Here is an 18578-nt window from a genome sequence, read left to right as displayed (position 1 = left end):
CTAGCGTGTAATGAGTGTGTCAGGTAAGCGTTAGGGGTTAGGTATCATCATCTCTTTTGAAGTTTGTGCGGCCTTGAAGTCACATCGCTCAGCATATCTAGACTCCCTGGAGACACCGGCCTCCGTGCCCTAGTTCTCCACGTCAGCAGCTCAGTTTTGCGAAGAAACAGCGTGGTTCAGACCCAAGAGAACTGATGAGTTGATTGAGAAACCAGCAAGGCATTCATTTACTGTGTTTTTTTCAAAGCAGTGTATACCTTTATTGAATAAATAATATGTAATAAAATAATATATAATAAAAAGGAATAAACAGAAAAGGAAAATAAAAAGATAACACCAAAAAAGGCTAACAAAGATTTTTTTTAAAGGCCTCTGTCCTACCACCGCCCAGAGAAAACACGGTCAACCTTATGCCGTAGGTCTTTCCAGTGTTGTTGTTTTTTTAAGTTTATTTATTTTGAGAGCGAGAGTGCGTGCATGCGAGCCGGCGGGGGAGGGGCAGAGAGGGAGGGAGACAGAATCCCAGGCAGGCTCTAGGCCATCAGCACAGAGTCCAGCGCGGGGCTCGAACTCACGAACGCAAGATCGTGATCTGGGCCGAAGTCAAGAGTGCCGACCCTTCACTGACCGGCCACCCGTTTTCAAGGGGCCACGCCATTTTCCCACCTGCTGTACTGTGTTACGTGACGCTTATTGTATCAAAAGCGGAGTCCCACGTTAGCCTTTTTACTTGCTGCACAGTTGGGGTGGACGGGCGCTCCGGGCCGTGGGACACGTGGGACACGCCCCGCGACTGCGGCCTCGGTGAGGCCGCGTGACCTGCCTCAGCTGGCAAAGTGCTTGCAGAAGCATGGGACTGCAGGTAAGCCGTTCAGCCCCCGTGGGTGGCCCACGGTGGTCGCAGAAGTACGTGTTGACAGAGAACGTCCCGTGGAGCCATTTTATGAGGGAAAAATAAATCCTTGTTCTAGTCCACTGAGGTGGGGGGGGGAGGTGGTGCGTGTGTGTGCAGTGGAACATCGTCCAGCCTGGGCTGCAGTATCCCCTTGTTCCATCATGCGGCTATTTAACCAATGTTTACCATGCTGAAGTTACGTTACGGATTTTTAGAATATAATTTTCATGAATACGCTATTTAAAAACTTTCAGGCACCTGGGTGGCTCCGTCAGTTGAGCATCTGACTTCAGCTCAGGTCATGATCTCGTGGTTCCTGAAGGTGAGCCCTGCCTGGACTCTGTGCTGACAGCTCGGAGCCTACTTCCTACATCCTACCCTCCCCCCCACCCCCCACTGGCCCACTCTCAAAAAATAAAACATGAAAAAAAAAATACTAAACTCCGCACGCTTGTATGCTCGTTTTTGCCCACTTTTGCAAGTATTTTCCCAGGATAAATGCTTAAAAGTAGGAATTACTAGGTCAAAGAAGATGCATATATATTCTTTTAAGTTCACCTATTTTGAGAGAGAGAGACAGCATGGGGGAAAGAGGCAGAAAGAGAGAGGGAAAGAGAGGAAATCCTGAGCAGGCTCCACGCTGTCAGCACAGAGCCTGACGTGGGGCTCAAACCGCGAGACAGAAATCATGACCTGAGTGGAAACCGAGAGTTGGACACTTAACCTTGACTGAGGCACCCATGTGCCCCGAAAGAAGATGTAGATTTTAAGCTTTTTATGCTTTTTTTTTTAAGTTTATTTTGAGAGAGAGAGAGAGAGGAGGAGGGGCAGAGAGAGAATCCCAAGCAGTCTCTGGGCTGTCAGCGTGGAGCCCAACTTGGGGCTCGATCCCATGAACCGTGAGCCCATGACCTGAGCAGAGATCAAGAGTCGGACACAACTGACTGAGCCACCCAGGCGCCCCGTTATTTTAGTCCTATTGCTAATATCCTCACGCCATTGCCAACATTTGATTTTTGTTTCCCCTTTGAATAGGGAATAAAAATGTGTATCTTAGTGGCTTAATGTGTGGAATTTCAGTTTGTTTACAGTGAATTCTGTCTGCCAAGCAGACCAACTATCTTTAGGACAGTCTCGTTAGAACCCACGTCACCAATGAAGGCTGCTTAGCAGCCAAGGGCACAGAGGAAGAGAGGTCGGCTGGGATGACTGTAATGCCATCACGACAAGCTGATGTCACGGCTGCTGGGGAGTCGACTGATCTCTTAGCACTGGGAAAGTAGAGACACCAGCCCGTTTTCGTTTCTGGCCTCTTTAGACTTCACCTAGCTTACCGTTATGTCAAAAGCATTCTCAGGCGGGTAGTTCAAGTACCTGATTTCCAGCCTTCCTCTCCTTCACTCTTCAGGCCCTGAGTCTCCTTGGCCATACCTGAGATCTCTCTAAATCTTTGCGCTGGGCATACAAACCATCCCTCAGGAGGCTCATTACATACTGGCCCATACGGTTTCTCATGAAAACCGAAAAGCACATTCTGGGACCACCTTCAGGGTCATCATCTGTGGTATAAAGTGGGGCCTGGGACGATGCCCCAAGGCAAACCCGGGTGCAGAACTGAAGGTTGCAGACCAGTGTGTCTGACCTCAAAGCCCAGGCTCCTTTTGTCTTACCCCATCTGGCTCTTTCAGATTTGAAGACATTTTAGATCCTGAATTCGACATTCTGGAGAAGAAGTAATGGAAATTTCTTTACAGCATCAGCAGGGCAATGTGGCATATCTTCCCACAGCCTAGAGTTCAAGTGGAACTCTGTAACAGATAATGACATCTAATATCTTACTTCTGGAGTTCTATCAGCTATTAATCTATCAAATAGATCCCAATTTGCACATGTGTGCTGGAAACATGGGCAAGTTTGCAAACGCAAACCTCGGTACAAGCTTATGGGCTGTACCTTCAGAATGTATCCCAACATGGTCCCTTTGCATCACTGAGCTGCTATTGCCATGGTTCAGTCCAGGGTCATCTGGATGATTCCAGTAGCCTCCTAACCAGTCTCCCTGCTCCTGCCCCGGCCCCTGTCGGCCTGTTCCCGACGCACTTGTTAAAACGTGACAAGTTTTATCATGCCATTCCTGTGCCCAAAACCCTCACAGCTCTTCCCTCAGTAGAAGCCCAGGTTCTAAGTCCAGGTCCCGTCATTCCTCCCCCAGTGTCTGTGTTCTTGCTTACTCCTATCTGCCCCCACAGTTCTTGCTTTCCTCCTCGTTTCTGTTGGGACGAGGAAGTTGCTCATACAATAGTCTTGAGCTCAGTGGGCACTTAGCAAAGGAATGCCCGTATGTGTACAATTGGGGAATTATGTGCGAAAATGAAAAGGAACGTGTGTGAATCATCCTCGTGAGTTTGTGGTGGGGGATGGCTGTTCCCTCCACCACCCTCACCTGTACCCACCCCATCCCATCTACCTAGCCACTGTTCAGTTTCCACAGGCTGAAAGGAGCAGATGGAGAAAAGTGTAGCGAGGTTATAGTGGATATACACACAAGGGGTGCGATGCGATGTGCTTGTCTTCCTGAAACATCAAGCACTCGTTCTGGGTGTCTGATCATCCTAAGGCCTACTTTAAGACAGCCTCCTTCACAGCTTCATGGTTGATGGGTGTGGGGGTTTTAAATATTTCTGTAAATTCTCTTATCGAGCAGTGGGACTTATGCTCCCTCCCCTTGAATCTGGGCCAAACTTAGTGACCCATTAATAGAATATGGCAGGGGCATCTGGGTGGCTCAGTCGGTGAAGCGTCTGACTTCAGCTCAGGTCATGAGCTCATAGTTCGTGAGTTCGAGCCCTGCATCGGACTCTCTGCTGTTAGCACAGAGCCCGCTTTGGATCCTCTGTCTCCCTCTATCTCTGCCCCTCCCCGTCTCTCTCTCTCTCTCTCTCTCAAGGATAAACATTAAAAAGAAAATGTGTCAGAAGTGACTCCGCAACGTCTTAGGCTGGATCAGAAAATGCCAAGCAGCATCTACCTGGTTCTCTGTGGGAAACCAGCCGCCTGAGGGGTTCTGGTCAGCAGCTGCACTGACCTTGCTGTGAGTGCGCCATCTTGGATGTTCAGCCCAGTTGAGCTTTCAGATGCCTGCAGACCCAGCCCACAGCTGTGAGAGGAGAGGCCCCGGGTGAGGCCCCAAGCTGCCCAGGTGAGCCCTTCCTGAATTTCTGACCCACCCAAATTCCAAACAAAATAAAACAGCTGTTTTAAGCTGCTAAGCTGTGGAATGGTTTGTTACATGGCAATGGTAACCTGAGCAGTGGGCCACCCACTGGACTCAACTCATCCGGCAGCCAAAGGGCAGAGCACGGCCCTTCCCCACCATCTCCAAGCAAGAGAAGTGATGTGAACACAAGGCGATATCCTACCGGTGAGCTTCTTCAGAAGCAAGTGATTTTTCCATAAGGGTACTCTAAGAGCCTATAGCCAATGGGTCACGGTCCTCATTATCCACTTCAGACTTCCTCCATGTTTCTGTCCACCAAGGCCACCCCTCTACCTCCTCTACAAGTTTTTATTTGACCGTTTACTTTTGGCCACATTGAATTTGGTTTGAACTAACCCAGTCTGGACTAAGCATATTAGATTCTTATTTGGGCCATATTTAAGGGTGCTCAATTTTTTCCACATTTCTGCCCATTATGGAGATGCAAGTTGTGTACCATGATTAGGGCACGGAAACTTCTGAGTTGTGGAAATTTTCAGCTTCCAAGCATTGATGTAGATGATGTGTATTATTTCGTTTATAGTGCTTTTGTTGATGTAACGCCATTCGTTGAAAGATTATCAAGAACTTATATATAGGTACCGTTTGAGATTTGTAAAAGAACATCAATGAACAAAACAGATCCTCGTTCTGGTGGCGTTCGCATTCTTGCACAGGGAGGAGGGCAATATGCCATAAGCCTAGGAAAAAGACAAATTATGTAGCGTGTCAGAAGGTTATGAGTGCTATGGAGAAAAGAAAAAGCAGGCTACCGTGAGTGGGGCCAGTTTGCCGAATAGAGAGATCGGGGTGATACATGCTCTAAGAATTTGGAAGAGGTGAAGAAGATAACTGAGTGAAAATCAAGGAAAGAGGTCCCAGGCGAAGAGAATAGCTACACAAAAATGCTCCAAGACAGGAGTGAGCTTGATGCGTCTGAGGAAAAACAAGGAGACCAGAGTGGCTATAGGAGAGTGAGGGAAGGCAAGAGTTTTAGCACAGAGTATGAGACCTCAGTGGGGGCTGGATCATGTAGAACCTGGTAGGCCATTGGAAGGACCTTGGCTTTTACTAAGAGTGAAGGGGGGAGCCATGCAAAGGCTGTGAGTATTGGGGTGACATTATCTGACTTGCACGTTAGGAAGGTCCCTCTGCCCTGCTGTGCATACCTTGTAGAGGCAAGAGTAGAAGCAGGATGCCCACTGGAGAGGCTGTGGGGGTAACCCAGGAGACATGATTGCAGCTTGGCCAGGAGTAGTGATGGTAGAGAGGGTGAGAAGTGGTCATCTTCTGGACATACTTTGATGGAAGAGCCAGCGTGACTATTCATGCCCAGGGTGTGAGGTACAGGGGAAATCAGCAAGTCAAAACCGATTCCAAGGTTTGCCCCAAGCACCTGGAAGGGTGGAGCCGCCATATAGCTCAGAATGATTACAAAGATCAGTTGTTGAGCTAAGTAGATGCCTTGGAACTCTGGTCTCAACCTGTACTAGGAAAAGAAACCAGCAAATCCAGAACCGATCAAACACCAAGCTAACATTCCACTTCTCCACATGCATTTTTTTCCTTTCTTTCACCCAATGAATGAATGAGGCTGGATCTACCATTTACAGTGAAGGAAAACTACAGTTTAGTGAGCTTCTGATACATTCAAGCTCAGAGAACTTGCCTGACCTGGTACCTGGAGGGACCAGGACTCAATTCCATTTGTTCCCCAGCATCTGTTATTCTTCACTCCTTGTTACTATTTGCTTGTTTGTTTCCATAATATGCTACTTAACTGTCTAGCTGCTGTAGAAGACAAAATTATTTCTGTCTCTCAAAGAGTGTCACTGCTTTCCAAAGTTCCTCTCTCCTGAGTCAATAGATACTTCAGTACAAATCCACTTGACTTGGTTTTCCTTAATCATTCAATCTGAATGGCCTCTGTTCTTTTGTTTATCATCTGATATAGCTTGAACACCGTTGCCGCCAAAGACTGTTAAGGCAGATAGCTTTCGGTCCTACCTATAGTTTTCTAATTATAGATACAGAATTTCTTTCTTTTTTTTTTTTTTTTTTTTTTTTCAACGTTTATTTATTTTTGGGACAGAGAGAGACAGAGCATGAACGGGGGAGGGGCAGAGAGAGAGAGACACAGAATTGGAAACAGGCTCCAGGCTCCGAGCCATCAGCCCAGAGCCTGACGCGGGGCTCGAACTCACAGACTGCGAGATCGTGACCTGGCTGAAGTCGGACGCTTAACCGACTGCGCCACCCAGGCGCCCCAGATACAGAATTTCTAATTCCTGGTAAATCCTTATGGTTTCCAAGCATAGGTATGTGAGTTACCTATAGTTTCTCTGTGTCTTTGTTGTGTTGACTTTGGAACCATTTTACATTTGGATTCACAGAGGTGCCAAATGATCTGTTAATTAGGAATGCTTGAGACACTACATTTTTTCATCTTGCTAGACTTCTATTATATGCAGATATCCACAGAAGAAGGAAACTGGTGAAATGTGGAAATGACAGCATTATTACTGCCGTGTAATCCCTATGCCTGCTGGAATGTCAGCCCTAGGGAAGGAGTGGGAGTGGGGACTTCTCCAGATTATTTTGTTAGAGGCCTCAGTTGGAGAAGAGGGAGCTGCGGGTGTTTAATTATCCCATTGTGGAATAGCCATTCCAAATGTATTGTTTGTTTGGTTTTCTTTCCTTTTCTTTTCTTTTCTTTTCTTTTCTTTTCTCTTCTCTTCTCTTCTTTTCTCTTCTCTTCTCTTCTTTTCTCTTTTCTTTCTTTTTTTTTCTTTTCCTTCCTTCCTTCCTTCCTTCCTTCCTTCCTTCCTTCCTTCCTTCCTTCCTTCCTTCCTTCCTTCCTTCCTTCCTTCCTCTCGCAAGCAAGCGCAAGCAAGGGAGGGACAGAGGGAAAGAGAGAATCTTAAACAGGCTTAATGGTCAGCACGGAGCCCCATGCTGAGCTGCAGAGGTCAGTTTCGCCACCATAAGATCATGACCTGAGCCGAAATCAAGAGTCGGATGCTTAACCGATTGAGCCAATCAGGTGGCCCGCAAATATACCATTTTAGATCCGGAAGGGTCCCCGGTTCCTTGATCATTACTGACTGATAACTTAAGCACTCTTTGGTTCCTGGGGTGCACGCAATGTCACAGCTGCTCCAGACTGTGCCTGCGGGCTTTTTAATCTTGGTTCCCTGTTTCCAATTATAATTTAGATGAAATGGAAGCTTGTTGGCCTTCAGTCACTTTCTGGTGTCATTAAACAATGTGAGAGACGCTCACCCCCAGGGCCCGGCAAGTGCAGGACTGATACTTAACTTGGCCTTGACTCCTTAAATTTTCTGTCCACCAAGACTCACAGGCTGCACCCTAATCCCACCCTGAGTCACATTATCCTGATTTTCTTTGTATTTATCGTCATCTGAAACTATCCGCTTCATTTATTTACTGATGTGAATAATGGGAAATAGTTCTCTCTCCCATCAGACTACAAAGCTCCATGAAAACATAAACTCTAACACACAGGGCCTCCAAATCCAGTAGGTTTCGGGGACACAGTGCAGAGTGTATGATGCTTTCAGGGGCTCACACGAGCATCTGAATGTTAATTTCTTCTAATATCAGAAATGCTATTTTCATACGGCTTCATTTTTGTTACACTGTTACGCTCCTTAATTTTTGTTTAATTCTTGTTAACCTAACAGGTGAGAAATGGCATCTCTGTAACTTTAATCTGCATCTCTCATGTTCTGAGTGAAGTTGAACATCTTTTCATATGTTTAAGGGTCACTTAAGCTTGTGTGTGCGCACGTGTGTGTTTATGCCTTTTGCTCATTTTTCTATCAAGTGTTTTGATCTTTTCCTTCTTAAATCTGAGTCCTTTGTATGTCAGAGAACTAGCCCTTTATCTATGGCATATGTTGCAAATATTTTTTCCCGTTTTTCATTTGTCTTTTGACTTTGACTAGTGGTGGTTTTTTGTTTCCTGTCATAACATTTTAAAAAAAATACTTATTTGTCAAATTTATCAATCTTTTCTTTGATCGACTCTAGCTCTTTTTAGAAATCCCTTGGGACGCCTTGGTGGCTCAGCTGGTTGGGTGTCCGACTTCGGCTCAGGTCATGATCTCATGGTTTGTGGGTTCGAGCCCGGAGTCCGGCTCTGTGCTGACAGCTCAGAGCCTGGAGCCTGTTTCAGATTCTGTGTCTCCCCCTCTCTCTGCCCCTCTCCTGCTCGTGCTCTGTCTCTTTCTCAAAAATAAATAAAAACATTAAAAAAAAGAAAAAAAAGAAATCCCTTCCCTATACACAGGTTAAAGAGAAACCTCTATGTTTTCTTCTTTTATTTATTTATTTAAAACAATTTTTTTTATTTCTGAGAGACAGAGAAATGTCTCTGTTTTTTAAATGTTTTTTTAAAATGTTTCTTAACTGTCCTTGCATGTTTATTTTACATATAAACTTTATTTTTACTTGTCCTGCTCCATAAACAATGTCTTGGTATTTTTATTGGAACTGACATTTTTATAATGTTGAGTAATCCTATGCAAAACAGAGTATTTGTGCCCTTTTGTTCAAATCTTCTCTTGTGTCTTTCAGGAAAAAATTTTTTTCTCCAATAAGGTTTTAAAACACTTCATGTTAAATTTATTCCCAAGTGATTTTTCCCCCCGTTTTTGTTGCTGTGGTAAATAGAGGTCTGTATACTTGATATGATATGATATGATATGGTATGATATGATATGATATGATATGATATGATATGATATGATACTATGATATGATATGTGGCTCAGTCGGTTGGGTGTCCGACTTCAACTCAGGTCATGATCTTGCGGGTTTGTTTCAAGCCCTGTGTCCAGCTCTGTGCTGGCAGCTCAGAGCCTGGAGCCTGCTTGTCTCCCTCTCTCTCTGCCCCTCCCCTGCTTGCTCTCTGTCTCTCTCTCTCTTGAAAATAACATTTAAAAAAATTGAAGAAAAAAAAAAAAAGAAATGCACTTTCTTGAAAATAAACATTAAAAAAACTAAAAATCTCAAATCTTCATATTTAATTATGGTAAAAAGTTTCAAAGTCCTTGTTATGCAGTGAAGTCAAATTTGTGGCTGGTATCTGGTAATGTGAGGTATACTTTTTTCACGTGTCTCCTTACCAGTTTTCTTAGAACAACTTGAAACATTGTTTATAAATATCAAGTCAATTACACTTGTGTAGCTATGAACCATTTAAAACTTTAGTGATGTATTGGGGTAGAGGGTAAGAAGAAGCCTTTGTACACTCTTCTGATTTCCAAAAGCAATAAGTAGACAAAAGTAGCTTCAAAAAAAAAAAAAAAACAAACCTGATGTTTAATGTGTTGAAATGTATTAACTAAGGCTAGTACCCAATGAAGCACCTGTGTTGAGAATGCAATTGCACATTTAGGAAAATTCTCCCTAGTTGCAAAGTTGTGTCTGTGCTCCCATAATCATTTCAATTGCCCTTTAATCTCCTACTGAAAATATTCATCTCATTCCTAATGAACGCAGTGGAAGCTTCTAATTAAGTGCGTAATTTATTTACACCTATGGCCTGGGTCTCCGAAGCGAGTCACAGCAGGATCCACTGGGGCATATACATCTCACAACATAAAATACCATTATAGAACTGATGCCAGTTTGCACCTCGTGCCTGGAAATCGAATGTTGAAAGGAACACAAAAGGAAGGGTGAGAGCCTCGTGTAAGCCTTGCAGCCGCTGTCTTTCTTCCGGCATCACGGGCTTTCTTAGAGTTAATTCAATGAAAGAAATATATCTCGTTATATTTTTCTATGTATCTCTGGTGAACTTTAGGAAAATTGGGTTATTAAAGCCGATTGATTATTTCAACACAGATTAAGAGGTAGAGTATTGAAGAACCGGTTTCTTTTTTTTTTAATTTTTTTTTTTTAAATTTTTTTTTTTCAACGTTTATTTATTTTTGTGACAGAGAGAGACAGAGCATGAACGGGGGAGAGGCAGAGAGAGAGGGAGACACAGAATCGGAAACAGGCTCCAGGCTCTGAGCCATCAGCCCAGAGCCCAACGCGGGGCTCGAACTCCCGGACCACGAGATCGTGACCTGGCTGAAGTCGGACGCTTAACCGACTGCGCCACCCAGGCGCCCCGAAGAACCGGTTTCAAAGAGGATAAATATTGATTCGTTTGTTCATTAACGTATTCATTTGGGTATTTTCTTCACCGTTCTCGGTTCTGGTTTGAGGGGAAGGATCGCTTATACGCACTGAGTGCCTATTTTTTTTCTGACCAAGGTGCTAAATTCTTCACCTGGGTTATTTGATTTAACCTTTTAAAAAATATTTTATTTATTTTGGAGAGAGAGAGGGCAGGAGGGGCAGAGAAAGAGTCGGCGGACAGAGGATCCGAAGTGGGCTCTGTGCTGACAGCAGAGAGCCTGACCCCGGGGCTCGAACCCACAAACTGCAAGATCGTGACCTGAGCAGAACACTTAACTGACTGAGCCAGCCAGGCGCCCCTGATTTAAACTTTTTCAGGGCTCTGTAGAAATGGTCCTCAAATTCCAGATTTTCTGCTTCTAAAACACACCCTCCCACTTCCTGCCCAAATGGTGATTACAGAACCCCTCTGCAGAGGAGGCCAACAGGAAGTGCTAACGAATGCCTTCAGGACAGCGTAGGGCAGAAAGAGCATGGACTTTGGCTCCACATTTATCCGGGTTTGCATTCCAGTGCGGCTACTCACTGGCCAAGTTAACACTTGCAACTTACGCAAAACATTCTGGGCACTCATTGGTTTCATTACCCGTCACACGAGTACAATGATACCGTGTATGTAAACATTAAGGTACTTAAAGCAGGATAGCCTAGTATCCACAGTAGATAAAAAAATATTAGTTCCTTTTTTCTGCCTCCCTTCAATTAGAAATGATGCAGATGAAGCAGGGATTGAACCTACTCTGGGGATGTTGACGGAGGAGAAGAGAGCGCTGTGCGGGACGTGCCCCTCGAGGCAAAGCTCACTGTGGGGTGGAGTTGCGGTGTGTGGCCTGATCCCATTGGAGTTCCTGGTTCACGGCTGTTAAGAAAGGCTGATACTGGGTAATACCAGTTCTCTGGCCCAGTCTCTTCGGCTCTTGTTACCAGTTAAAGAAGGAACTTACAAGAAGGTCTGAATGAGCAGGACTGGGGATGTGGGTAAGGCTGACTTCCCAAGGGAAGCAAAGTGTGCTCTGTGGTCAAGGAGGGGAAAATCGCCCCAAGGGCCAGGGATGGAGCTGCTGACCTAGAGTCTGCTAATGTCTAGAAAGGAAGGGGAAGTGCTAGAAGAATCTGCAGCCTGGGAATGTTTCTCAGTGGGATCTTGAAGTGAGTTCTATTTTGATTCATACAAGCCTTCACTGGACACTGATTCACTGAGCCTGTGTTCGTCGGGCACCCGCTGTGCAGCAGCTACTGGAATGACCCTTAGGAGCTGTGTGGCCCCTGAGCAGCCATTTAACCTCTGGATTCGGATTTGCTCTCTCTGGGAGGTGGGGAGAGTAGTGACCTCTAGAGAGCCTCATGGTGAAGATTAAATGGGTCCATGCGTACAAAGTAACACATACACTGCCTGCCACATACTCAATGTCCAGTAAATTTGACCTGTTTTGATATGTCAAGCTGGGCCAGAAGACGGAATTTTGAAGACTGGTAAGTTCCAGAGGGCTGCAAGGCACTTAGAAGTCCCTCATCCCAGCAGGGGGAATCTGGGTATCCTTGTCAAGGCAAAGACAGGGTCGGGCAGATGCTAAACCCAGTTCCCAGCCCTGCTTTGATGAGGTGCTGTTTGAAAAGCCCAGGTGGCACCCCATGGCTTCAGGTCAGAATCATTCTCCCCTGGTTCCTGACTGGTCTTTTGGACCCATATCTTTTCTACCGCCCACAGTGTAATGGGAGGGCCGAGCTTGGGGGAGGCTATGGGCTTGGATGAGGTGATATGGTGACTCTTTCAAGCCTGTGAAGTTGGGTGGAAGTTTTGAAGGTTACGAGCTTAAAGTAGCTGAAAAGTGCCCAAGAGAGCCCTGAATCCTCTCCTGTGCCTCTTCTGTGACCCTGGAACCTGGTGATGGTCAGTGACTTGACCACCCAAGCCAAAGGCAAGGCCAGAAGCCAGTCCCCGGTTCTGATCCCAGTCTCCTGGGATTATAGAATCAAAAAGGCCCCTGGGCTGTGTACTGTCAAAACTTTCTGGTTTTTTTGTTTTTGTTTTTTTTAATGTTTATTTATTTGAGAGAGAGAAAGAGAGTGAGCAGGGGAGGGGCAGAGAGAGAGGCAGAGAGAGAATCCCAAGCAGGCTCTGCACTGTCAGCAAGGAGCCCGACATGGGGCTCGAACCCACGAACCATGAGATCATGACCTGAGCCAAAACTGAGTCAGACACTTAACCAGCTGAGCCACCCAGGCGCTCCCAAACTTTCTGTTTTTAGAGATGATAACGCTAAGGCTCAGTGATGTTGGAAGACGCTGCTTACTGGTCCTACTTCCTAGCTCCACTGAATCTAAGCTGACTTCTTGTTAATTAAGTTGTATTGGGAAAGGTGGCAACTGATTAGAGAATAAATAAGTTCCTAAGAATGGGCCTGGTGCATAAAGGACATTTTCCCACTTAACACCTTTAGGTAGGAGAAAAAAGGTTCATTCTGGTAGCTATTACTCAGACTGAACACAGGGGGTCTCCACTGCCATGTCTGGGCCTACAAATAGCTCAGTTTTCTGGTCTTCCTTGAAAACCTTACTACACCTCTCACAAAACTGTTAGGATCTAGTCTTTAAGTCTGGCAGGGATAGAAGAGGTAGGGGCGCCTGGGTGGCGCAGTCGGTTAAGCGTCCGACTTCAGCCAGGTCACGATCTCACGGTCCGTGAGTTCGAGCCCTGCGTCGGGCTCTGGGCTGATGCCTCAGAGCCTGGAGCCTGTTTCCGATTCTGTGTCTCCCTCTCTCTCTGCCCCTCCCCCGTTCATGCTCTGTCTCTCTCTGTCCCAAAAATAAATAAACGTTGAAAAAAAAAAAAAAAAAAGAAGAGGTCACTTACTGCTCTGGGAGCTTCATGTTACCAGAAATGCAGCTCTGAGTTAACATTCAGACTTTTCCTTTTGCCTGAAAGTATATAGGTTTAACGCCAGAGGACTATCTAGGCAAATGTTCAATAGTTATTAAATGGAAGCAATGGAAAATGTGGAACACTCCTAATCCACCACATTCCAAGGAAAACGATTTCTTGTGTTGGGGGGCTCAGGTAAGCAGATACCACGCTGCCATGACCTGAGAAAGATGACACCATTTATTTGAGGGGTGGGGGGGCACAGTGAGCAAAGGGCAGAGAGAGAGAGAGAAGCAGGGCTCACCTGAAGCAGGGCTTATGTTTACCCAAAGCAGGGCTCGAGCTCACAAATTGTGAGATCATGACCTGAGCTGAAGTCAGATGCTTACCCGACTGAGCCACCCAGGTGCTTAAATGACACCATGGAACATAGGACTCAGAGAGGAGAGAAGGGAGTATTGAACAAGTGTTCTGTTCATTCATTCCTTAATAGGGGGAGCTCATCAGTGCCGGTTTGCTCAGAATGCTAAAAGAAGGAAGGAGGTTCTTTTCCTTAAAACATTCCAAGTCTTTAGCAGAGCTGACAAGATTTGCCCCACCTGGAACCAAGATCTTCTGGAGTGCTCTGCTCCCCATATGCCAACCACTCACCTGTCCTCTCCCATCCTGGTCACCTGGCTGACTCCAATCCAAGTCTCCCAATCCCTTTCAGCCTTCAGATTCAACGCCCCTTCCTTTAGGCCCCTTCTAAGTAGATTCCCCCTTATTCTCCATTGCTGGTCCCTGGTTTTATCCACCATGGAACTCCTCCTAGTTTCCAATTATGTTTTATTACTGCTTTTGCTGGGGTACTTGTTTCCTGCTGGTTACTTCTCACAACAAAATATGAGTTGTGCACCTCCATTTACATATCACCTCCGTATCACCTCCATTTACAGCTCCTCCACTGGCCTCAAGGGAGACAACAGTCCTAGTGAGATCTTTGTTTTTGCCTCCGACAAAGGTTCACAAACTTTGGTATCAACAAAAACAGTTAAATTTTCTTAAGCACTTACTACGTATAGGCACCACGTAAATAATTTTTAGGTATTATTAAATTTTTTTTTTAATCTTTATTTTTGAGAGAGACGGAGAGAGTGTGAGCGGGGGAGGGGCAGAGAGAGAGGGAGACACAGAATCGCAAGCAGGCTCCAGGCTCTGAGCCATCAGCACAGAGCCCGATGCGGGGCCCCAACCCACAAACCGTGAGATCATGACTTGAGCGGAAGTCAGACACTTATCCAACTGAGCCACCCAGGCGCCCCTTAGGTATTATTGTTGTGGTTAATTCTCACTACAAAACTTTGCATGTTAATAGTATCTCCATTTATAGGTGAGGAAAAGGCACAGAGAAGTTAGGTAATCAGTTCAAGGTTGCAGAGTTAAGAAGTGGTGAGGTTACTTATTAAATCAAAGCCCTGTAGTAGAATCTATGCTTGCACCTATCTCATTAGAAGCCCTTGAAGAGATCTTCTGGATCAGCATTTCTCTGGGCAGGGCTGGGCGTGCCTATCTTTAGCATGCTCCTTGGCGATTCTGTGCGCACCCAAGTTTGAGGCCCCCCGGCTCTAGTGAGAGGGGTCTAGAATTCTAACAGCTCCCATGGTCTCGGCAGGACTTTTGTCTAATCAGTGGGACCCCAACCCGTGTTGAAGGTGGTGACTCTAAACGTCAGGCTGGAGGCAGAAGTGTGAACACTGTGTGCAGGACAGAGAAGCCTCTTCAGCCTCTTTTTTTTTTTTTTAATGTTTTATTTATTTATTTATTTATTTATTTATTTATTTATTTTTAATGTTTATTTATTCTTGAGAGCGAGAGAGACAGAGCGTGAGTGGGGGAGGGGCAGAGAGAGGGAGACACAGAATCCGAAGCAGGCTCCAGGCTCTGAGCTGTTAGCACAGAGCCTGACGCGGGGCTTGAACCCACAAACTGTGGGATCGTGACCTGCGCCGAAATCGGACGCTCAGCCGACTGAGCAACGCAGGCGCCCCTTCCCTCTTCAGACTCTTACAAATGTTGCAAGGTTTGGCCAGAATAAATGCAGCCCAGTAAGTTGGGAATGCAGAGGATGAAAATAAAGGAAAGTTTGATAAAGTCTAGCTAAAGACTTTAGCTAGGTCTGGGTGCTAGGGTGCTGGGTGCTGAACAACCGTAGTGGAAAGACCATGGACTTCAGGGTCCAGATCGCCCATCTGAGTTCCAGCTTTGCACCTTACAAGGGGGGTGACATTCACAAGCTTAACCCTTCTGAGCCTCGGTTTCCTCACCTATACAAGAGGGATAATGACTTGTACACAACATCGGCAGCAACCTCAGTATTTCTAAAATGTGTTTCCTCTCAACCAGAGAGGAAACAAGTGAGAGGAAAAGAATGTGGATTAAGAAAATAAAGAGGCGGGGAGTGGGGCGCCTGGGTGGCTCAGTCAGTTAAGTGTCCGACTCTTGACTTCGGCTCAGGTCATGATCTCACAGTGTGTGGGTTCGAGCCCCACATCAGGCTCTGCGCTGACAGCACGGAGCCTGCTTGGGATTCTCTCTCTCTCTGCCCCTCCCCCACTCTCTCTCTCTCTTAAAATAAATAAATGAACATTTAAAAAAAAAATTAAAAAGAAAAGAACGAGAGGATAGACCTGCACAGAAAACCTCCACTGCTGAGTGAATTCCTGCCAATTGTTTGCAATTCTAGATCAAAAGGGCAGAATGTTTTGCTTTAAAGATAAGATTAACAGCTAGTATCTATTACCCATTAACACTGCTTTTAGAATACTAGAGAAGAGCCAGTATGAAGCTGGATATTTATGATGGCAAAGTATTTGTTAAGGACAGAAAAAAGAAGGAAATAAAGTTCCTGAGCTCTTTCAGCAGCAGAGGAGGAAGTATTGTCTCACACAGGATTCTGAATGTAGGAGGCAGCTTGCTGTCATTTTCTCAGGTGACAATTTCTGCACCCGTGTGCATTCACATGATTCCCCCTACGGAGCCTTGGGACCATCTGGTCACCCATGCCCCCTGCTTGTGTGTGCAGATCACCGTTCTGCGCCATTCACTTCTTTCTCGAGTTTCGTGTGCCTCCCCTGGCCTGTGGCATGCTGGGGCCATCAAGCTACCTTGCCTTCCCGCTCAGCTCTCTCCCTTGCTTTGAAACATGGGAGTCGCGTTTTAACACGCTTTGGAAAAAGTATTTAGGTCCGTGAGTATGCAAGGTTGCTTTCTAAAAAAAATTTTTTTGATATTTATTTTTGAGAGAGAGTGAGACAGAGCGCTCGCAGGGGAGGGACAGAGAGAGAAGGAGACGCAGAATCTGAAACAGGCTCCAGGCTCTGAGCTGCTGGCATAGAGCCTGACGTGAGGCTCGAACTCGGGAATGGCGAGATCATGACCTGAGCCGAAGTCAGACGCTCAACTGACGGAGCCACCCAGGCGCCCCAGGCTGCTTTTGTAATAACGTTAACACAAATGAAAATTTACTACTAATAGTGAGAAGAGCTGTAATTATTCAGTAGTGACTTTTAAATCCTGGCAGCATCTTTAGGAAGCATAAGAATTATCATTTCCATTTTACCGGTGAGGAAACTGAGGCACAATGAGGTTAAGCATCTTGCCCAAAGTCACGTGGCTTGTAGGAGGAGGAACCAGACCGGCACTCAGGACTTTTGATCGTAACTCCTCTCCTCCTGTAAGTCAGTCCCAGCACTCAGGCAGGTCTGCGGCCACGTTTCCATGGGCAGGGGTGTCAATGCCTGTCCCAAACTCACTCGAGGGCTTTGCCTGTCCCAACTCACTCGAGGGCTAGGTTCTCCATCTGTTCTCCATCGCCCTTCCTGCTCCCTGCCCCAAATTTTGAATCACCAGCCTAGAGGTTTAGTTCCGTTTCCCAACATATACATTTATCTAGGGACTCTGTACTTATGCTCAGTCTATGCATGGTCACAGGATTGCATGGGGAGTTTACAACTAACAGCTATAGAACCAAAGACTGCTGTTCATCAGGGGCACCAGGGCTAACAGTTCTCTGGTTGACGTTGAAATTTAAGTATCTCCCAGGGAGGGGCACCTGGGTGGCTCAGTCGGTTGAGTACCTGACTTCAGGTCAGGTCACGATCTCATAGTTTGTGAGTTAGAGCCCCGTGTCGGGCTCTGTGCTGACAGCTCAGAGCCTGGAGCCTGCTTTGGATTCGGTGCCTCCCTCTCTCTTTGCCCCTCCCCTGCTCATGCTCTGTCTCTCTAAATAAATTAATAAATTAATAAATTATAAATTAATATCAACCAGGGAGTTCAGCATATTCTGTAGGAGTCCGGAGGCTGGGAACATAAGACACCAGTGTGGCCTCAAGTTTCGGACCACCCTGAAGGCCTCTTGAATACGAGGGTATCTCCTCCTACCCAGCTATAAATCAGGCCCCCTCAATGTCACATCTATGCCTTGGGTAATTCATCAGTGTCAGCACTGCATATGCTGAGCAGCCGGGGGTGTGGCCATCGTTTGATTGTTTGAATCTTCAGAATTCCAAAGTAGGGTGGATATGAGTAGGGAGGAAATGGTGGCAAAAACCAGACAAACGTGGAATGCACCAGCCAGGAATGATGCCAACCCTTTTCCACCAGGACCCAGAGTGGGGAAGGCGAGCCTAAGAACCCGGACTGATCAAATCAAAGGCTAGCCCTCACGTGAACGTCTCGGTTCTTTCGGAGGTACCCGGTCTCACCCGCGCGCTGACGTAGTCTGCGTTTTTCATGGTGATTGTAACTGCCAGCCAGTATCAGGGTTCAGCTGGATTCCATTTTCTTTCCGGTGCAGCAACGATAACCATCAGCCTGCCTTGTTGAAGTATCTCATATTTGACAACTCAAAAGAGAAACCCAGGAACTGCCCCATCCGACCCATTTTAGTTCAGTTGGCCCTTAACCAGATAACCATTATGATTGGAGAGAAAGACTTTGTTGGCTTCCTAACATGCGTCGTCTGATATCTTCAGTGAGTCTTGTGTATTCCCAAAGACTACGGCTCAGAAGGCAAGAGCCATCAGGAAGCATTTTGCATAATCACACACACGAGATGCATGCTTCACACTCGTTTTCTAAAGAAAATCTGGCGTCTACAGTGTGAGGAAGTAACACTTGAACAGTATGCACTGGCATATACATCATCTGGATAGATGATTACAACTCTAAGGCAGAGACGCAGGTCACTGCAGAGACATTCGTCTCGTTCTGGAATAACGTCACATATGGAGCGAGGTGTTGACGGGTCTGTATGAATCCTTCAGCGTGTCCAGAAAAGATGATAGGGAAGACCACTCTTGGTACTATGT

The sequence above is a fragment of the Puma concolor genome, chromosome C1 (assembly GCF_028749965.1).
Source record: "Puma concolor isolate L17-30 chromosome C1, mPumCon1.1.hap2, whole genome shotgun sequence".
In the NCBI taxonomy this organism is placed as follows: Eukaryota; Metazoa; Chordata; class Mammalia; order Carnivora; family Felidae; genus Puma; species Puma concolor.
Note: the sequence above shows the minus strand (reverse complement) of the source record.